The following is a 6,903-nucleotide window of genomic DNA, read 5'->3' on the forward strand; positions in this document are numbered from 1 at the left end:
CTGACTGGGATTTTTCTTCCAAACTTGTGCACTAAAGAATGCAATAAAAAGTTATTGAGTAGGGAAAATAAATCTCTTCAAGATGTTTGCAGGTATTTTAGTTCATTAGATTAGCTCAGTCGCTAATGGGACAATAAGCTTAAACATTTAGAAGATGAGTTTGCACCATCTACAGGTCTCATAAGTGTCAAAACACACAAGCAGTCTATGCCCTGATAGAAGTGGTAGACATCTAGAGCGTTCATGTCAAAATCCAAGTATAAAAACATGGAAGTACAACCAAAAGTAACTAAACATGGACATCATCTCATGTCAGCTCCACAGTCCGTTGTTCAAAACAATGCATTCATGTGCTTGACATACATGCATGATATGTTTTATCTGTACATGTTCTTGGCATGTTTTGGCAAATTCTTTTGGCATTTGGCATTGAGAGAAAGAGCCAGGAATTAAACGGTGGATATTTCAGTAATACAGTGCATTTTATGTAGTATGACATTATTTGAAAAAATCCAGCGCTCTTCTACGTAGTTTTATTTGTTGATTAAGACGGCTGGATTGTCCACTAATGAGTGAGAAGCAGGAGCACAAGAAGACCGTCAGATGTCATCTTGAGATTTGGATTACATTATCACCTTCCCTTGCACATGACGTGAAAATGACATAAGCTATGATGGCTTTCTATGCATCTCTGTTGCCTCAAAGACTAGCACCGAGAAGAAGGAAGTCAATGGTAGAAAATCAGGGTTCAAATGTCTCGATCTGAAATTCACTCCACCACTTTACTCCTACATTGCAACTGGGTTACTCTGCCTTTGTGTAGTCGACCTGTTGCAGTTCACTTAAAGAATCAGTCAAACACATCCAGTGGCTAGAGAAGATGCAAAGCTACAAGTCTATATATACACAGATAATTCTTTGTTTTTTTCTTCCGTTTTTGTTAGAGTGGGGGGAGCGGGGGGAGGAAAGCAACACTTACCACCTCCGCCAACCAATTTCCTGGGGGGAAACCCTGAAACGGTTCAGAATTTCACAAGAAAAGGGGTGACGTTCAAGGAAGTCTGAAAAATAGACATGACTACATGTTGCAGATTATTAATGTTCTTATTTTTGATCAGTAACGATTGTTTCCAGAACCTCTAGAGGGGACCTTGACTACTCGTTAAACACTTGTTTTTAGCGTTGTTGTTACACTCAGCAGAGATCTCTTTGCCTACAGGGTTATTGTAACTCAGTGGTTCCCAAAGTATTTCTACAAGGCCCCTCTTTGTGGATAAGAATATTATGAAGAATATTATGAGGCGAGTTGAGCAGATGCAGCTTTTATGAAGCCATTCTGTTGTGCACCAGAGTTAACACATCTTTACTGGAGAAAACTGATCTTATGCTCTGGATGTGCTGTCTCCCAGTGACGTCAAACTGTCAGAAGCAAATATTTTTAGACGCAACACACTGTGGTTTCTCCTCGTTACATACCGTTCTACTGGTGAAACCGAGGGCGAGATACGCCTCGTCATATTTGCTTATCTTCACTTTGGAAGTTGTGTTTTGAGTTGATGAAGATCCATCACCGGCTCTACGTTTAGCTTGGAACCCTCTCACAAACCTCCCCATGGTGTGTTGGCAGTGCTCAAGCAAGCCTCATTCAACTCTTCGCCTCCAAAGGGGGGCCCAGCCCCCTGCTTTGAGAGCCACTGTTGTAACCCATGGAACCAAACGGAAATAAACCAGAATTGTCCTTTAAAAAAACTGCACTGCGGTATTTGACCATTAAATTGAAGAGGGCTTTTACTGACTCCCAAGTATTCTATACTGTATGTACAGTATGTTCCTATATCACTATGTGTAAAAATATATAAAGCTGTGTACAGACAGATATTTTGCAAGTGTATAAGGCTAATGCAACATGTACTCTACTATTTAACTTCAAATTGGAGTGTCTGTAAATCAGTATATACATATAATCCTAGCCAACACCACACTAAATATGAATTATATGCGAGTTATAAACAAGTACTACCCAACACTTTTCCTCTTTCACTCACTACATAGCGCTGTGTCCTCTGTCTACTAATAATCCAGCTACAGTTTCAGCCTGCACATATGAATGAATGTTTTGTTTTTTTTGTTGATCACACAGCACAAATGTGCAAAGCTTTACAGATGATGATGTAATGTTCATGCATCATGAAGTATTCAATCAGCGTCAGCAAACAGTGCGTTTAAAAACACTAAGTTATAACTTGATTTGTCCTGAAGACTGGCAGCAGCCCAGTTACTTTTTGTCCCCAAAGAGGAAATGTTTAAGTGCAGCAGAAACAATATACATTTTGTTTTAAAAAAAGATTTACAAGTCCTATGTTGTTTGATTTCCTGTTGTTAGAATAACAGAGGACAACAAGAGCAGAATTCTTTGTACATTTCACATGTTTGTGAAATGGTGCATTGTGGTTAATGATTCTTCTACGTGCGCGACCACAAGGCGTTGGGCAGCAGCAGCCGTGCATAAACAATCACACCCTGGATGAGCTCAGAATGCGATGCACACTGTTGGCGAAAAATGCAACACATCTGCACAAGCTGCGTCGAGATCCGTCGAATAAAGTCAGGTTCAAGATTTTATTATTTCTTTGTTATTTTTGTGTCCTCCAGATGTCACTGTATAAAAGGTCGACCTCAAGATGTGAAATCATCTCATTCGTTTTTCTTACTTTTTTTTTTATGGCCTGACACAAATGTTGTCCTCAACACAGAGACAAACACAAGCAGCAGAAAGATCAGACCTGCCAGCGTTAGGTTAAAATGAAATATTTCTTTGTAATTTCACTGAGAATTGTCCTCAGATTTACTCAGGAGATACATGGCCTAGGTTCAACAAAGACTTAAAAAGATTCTTGTATATCTCCACTCTTCTATTAGTAACTAGGCGAGTCAGGTTCTTTTCCTTAAGTGAACATGGAGACCTCAGCGCTAATGACTTCTTCGTAACACAAATGAAAAGTAATATGTTCAAGTAACTGCTGGCATTCAAGGACTTAGCGAGTGTGATAAAAAGAAAACGACCACAGAGGTGTGTAAAGAGTCACTTTTTTTCCTTTCTCTTTCTCTATCTGACTGTAAATATTCTACTAAATAAACTGGAACATGCACTGAAATAAATGCATGATCTGTCTCCTTTACGCTCACATTATGGTGTCACTTCCTCTCGGGTGCATTTCACATCCTCTTTTCTCTTGGGGGCATTAAATTTAGAGCTTGAGATACACATGAAACCTTTCCCGTGGCCTTTGAGAGGTATTTTAACATCTAGAGGACCATTCATCATTTCCTGTGCCTTTCAGAGACTTTTAGGAGCATAATTATTGTTTGAAAATGTTATCATGCTTTAAAACTTAGAGAAGACACAATTTTGTGTGCATAAAATCACTCGTAGTGACATCAAAGTCTGAAATGTATTCCTGTCATCTGAAACAATGTGGCGATGCTGTCATTGACACTGTTCACTACTTGAAGCATGTAGCACCTGCAGCAGAAATGTAAATTAGGCTCAAGCTTCAGGATGTCCTTTGCACACACAAAAGCTGCAGAAATACAGAAGCGTTGCTGGACATTTGTTCGCATGTGGTTGTGGCTGCAATAAGTCCTGTTGCTAGTTTCAGTCTGGTCAGACGCTGCTGTTGAGAGAGTTGCTGCGATAACTTGTCAACAGGCCACTTAAACAAAGAGACCACCTGGAAGACACATCAGCAGCTGTCACCAATGAATATGTTACCAATTTATAAATAATCTATTTGAGTCATTAGGATACATGCGTTAAATTCAAATCATTTGCAGAAATTGAGATGACTATGTAGCGTTGTGCTGTGGGAGCTACTATGATTCAGAAGATTATAAATTCATCCACATAACCACAACAGATGAAACCTTTTATAATAAATGCATATATAAGCCCACTGATTGTTTAAACCCTTTTATTAAAGAGATCATCCTTAGAGCTGAACCTATTTCCCACCATTAATAACATAAAACTGTGTTAACCTGCTGATGTTTCTGCAGTTACCATCAGCACTTCGTCACTTTTGAGTGCTGTTTTTTTGTGTGTGTAGTCTGCAAAGAAAGCTTGTCAGGCAGCGCCATTTCAAAATAGATCAATCAGTTTACTGGAAGTGCTTCTGACGTCGAAAACGTCAACTCTTTCAAGATATCAAAACAGCGCCCTTGTATGAAGTCGAGGCCGTTTTGTTTACCTCAAATCATGGCCTCCATCCTTCAGCCACCAACACACTTACAAAGTTATTTTTTTTTTCCCTACGTCTTCAGCTATGTGCCGCTAACCTCAATACTTAGACTACCTCAGGAAAAAGAAAAATGCACCCACCCATCCGGGCCACAAAACCACAAACCCTGGTAGGCTTATATGAGAACCTATACCTGCAGCACAAGCCTGCAGTGAGAAGTAACATAGAAAAACCACACGAACGCAGTCAATAAGTCATGAAAAGCAGCTTTCTGCTCACTGATCAAAAACAACAACTCCTCTGTACTTACACAAACTTTTAAACACACTTCAAGATCTTGGAAACAGCATGCGTCAGCTTAGAAGTCCTTTCCGTCATTTCGGTTCAATGATCCTTGCATTATGCATTTTTGGAAAATGGTTACTTGTTAAATGTAATGGAAACCGTGCACATTGACTTTACCTTTAATTTAATGTATGCCATCAATATACATGTAGAAGAACATTTAAACACAGAGAAATATCTTATTATTATTATTATTAACAGGATAAGGCATCTCATTATTATCAGGATAAAGCATCCGATAAGACACTTTTCAGTGAATTGTTTGTTTTTAATCGTTTCTCATGATCACTCAGATTCAGACTGATAAAAAATGTAATACTTGAAAGTTTAAAGTTTTTTGAATGTGGGGCAAAAACACACAGGATGTTGCACTGTGGTGCAATATTAACACACATTTCCCTATAATAATAAGCTACTACGCGACCCTTAAAGGGTCCTTTACCTGCAATGAATCATTTTCATACCCTCAAAGCAGTGGTTATTTTTAAAACTGCAAGATGAACCCCATTTCAAATAATCATCCTTAGTGTTTGACAGTTGTGCTCAGTTAACATCAGCTTCTTTTTCACATATGTGAAGCCGTCTTCTTGTAAACACTGTACTTTTACAGTAAATACACACTCAGTGAGTCCGACTAGAACTATAGGGTGAACCACTAGTTAAGATTTGCATTCCCCCTTAGATATTGCGCATATGATTCATACTGATTTTCAAGTTTTTGGTTAAGATAGAAAGTGAAATTCATTCTGCTTGGAGTTTTTAAAGGTCTCACACTGGATATGACTCAACAGCAGATCCGCAGCACAGCCGGTGAGTGTTTTTACCCATTTGCAAGTAAATCAAATCATTTTCCATCTTCTGCCCTCTGTTTCCATGTGGGAAGTGTTTTAACAACCCACTAGATGGCCACATAAACCACATAAACCACGGAACTTTACCCTACTTCACACCGCAGCAGTCTATCACTTCATGTTTACATGTGGATCATCTTTACACCTGTAGTTAAACAAAGGTGTAAAAATGCTGGGTTTTTTTTCTAATAAATCTTTTGTGGGAGCTCAAGTCTGTAGAATTCAAGTTTAAGTAAATTAAATTGGATATCTGGACTGCTGCTAAGGTATTTTTGAGGAGATTAAAAAAAAAAGTTTTAATCCCAAAACCTAATTTTAAACAAATCTTTAAATAAAAGAACAAAGCAGTCACATTTATTTCCCATGACGTGTCCTCACTCTCCAAAATGTTCTAATTTTGCAGAGCTTTTCCCACTTTTGAAGAAATGCAAATCCAAATATGTCTCATCAGCAATAATGTCATCAGTGTTCAAATACATTTTTTTCCTAATAACAAATCACCACAGGTAAAAAATGTCTTGTCAAAATAATCCTCAGTGCCCAAAACTGTCCTTACTTTTAAAAAAGTGTCCTGACTTCCAAAATGGCTTTCATTAGCACTTATGTCCTCACAGTCCAAAGCCTTCATTCCTCCTAAATGTCCTTGCTGCCCACAAATGTCCATGCTACACCAGAATGCTCTAGAAATCATTTTCCAGGTGTCCTTGTTCTATAAAACATGTCTTCCCTGCCCAAAGTTCTTACCCTCCAAAAGTTCCCCAACTTCCAGTACTGTTTTTCCTTAAAAATGGTGTCCTCAACATTTACGCTTGTAGTTATGTTTCCAACAGCTAGTGAATTGCAGTATACATCCACAGTGTTCAGACTATGTTGTGTGTTCAGAAACAATTTTTACAGAGCACATAGATCTAATAGAAAGCTTTGTCACATGGTGCAACATCAAAACTGCAAAAGCTGTATTTTACCCAGGAGCTTGTGGTGGACTACCAGGGAAACAGGAGGCCCTTTGACCTGGTTGTCATCCAAGGACAGGAAGTGAAGAGGATGGACGGTAATAATTAGCAAAAGTGTGAAGTCACAGTGACCTTTTGCTGCGTTTAAATTGGGTCATGTTTACTGTGTTCATGAGAAAGGTCCATAACTATCGTTTCTTGTGGTATTCACTACCCCGAAAGAGCAAATTTGTTGAGGTTTCCATTTATTGTACATGGAAGTGAAAAAAATCCCACAAGGTGTATCCCAGTGGATGGAATGGGTATTTGGATGGATGTCCCATCCTCACGCATTTGTGAATTTGTCTGTAATTAAACAACATAGATGATTACTGGAAGCAGGAAGACGTTACGACTCCAGCATCTCCTCATGCGGCCTCTCCAGCCATGCCCTTTAATCCACACCTGACGGTTAAGGTAATTTAGCCCATGCACTGGCTGAAGATACATGCAAGGCCAAAGTGGGTGCAGAGGGGT

The sequence above is a fragment of the Chelon labrosus genome (genome assembly GCF_963514085.1).
Source record: "Chelon labrosus genome assembly, chromosome: 19".
NCBI lineage: Eukaryota > Metazoa > Chordata > Actinopteri > Mugiliformes > Mugilidae > Chelon > Chelon labrosus.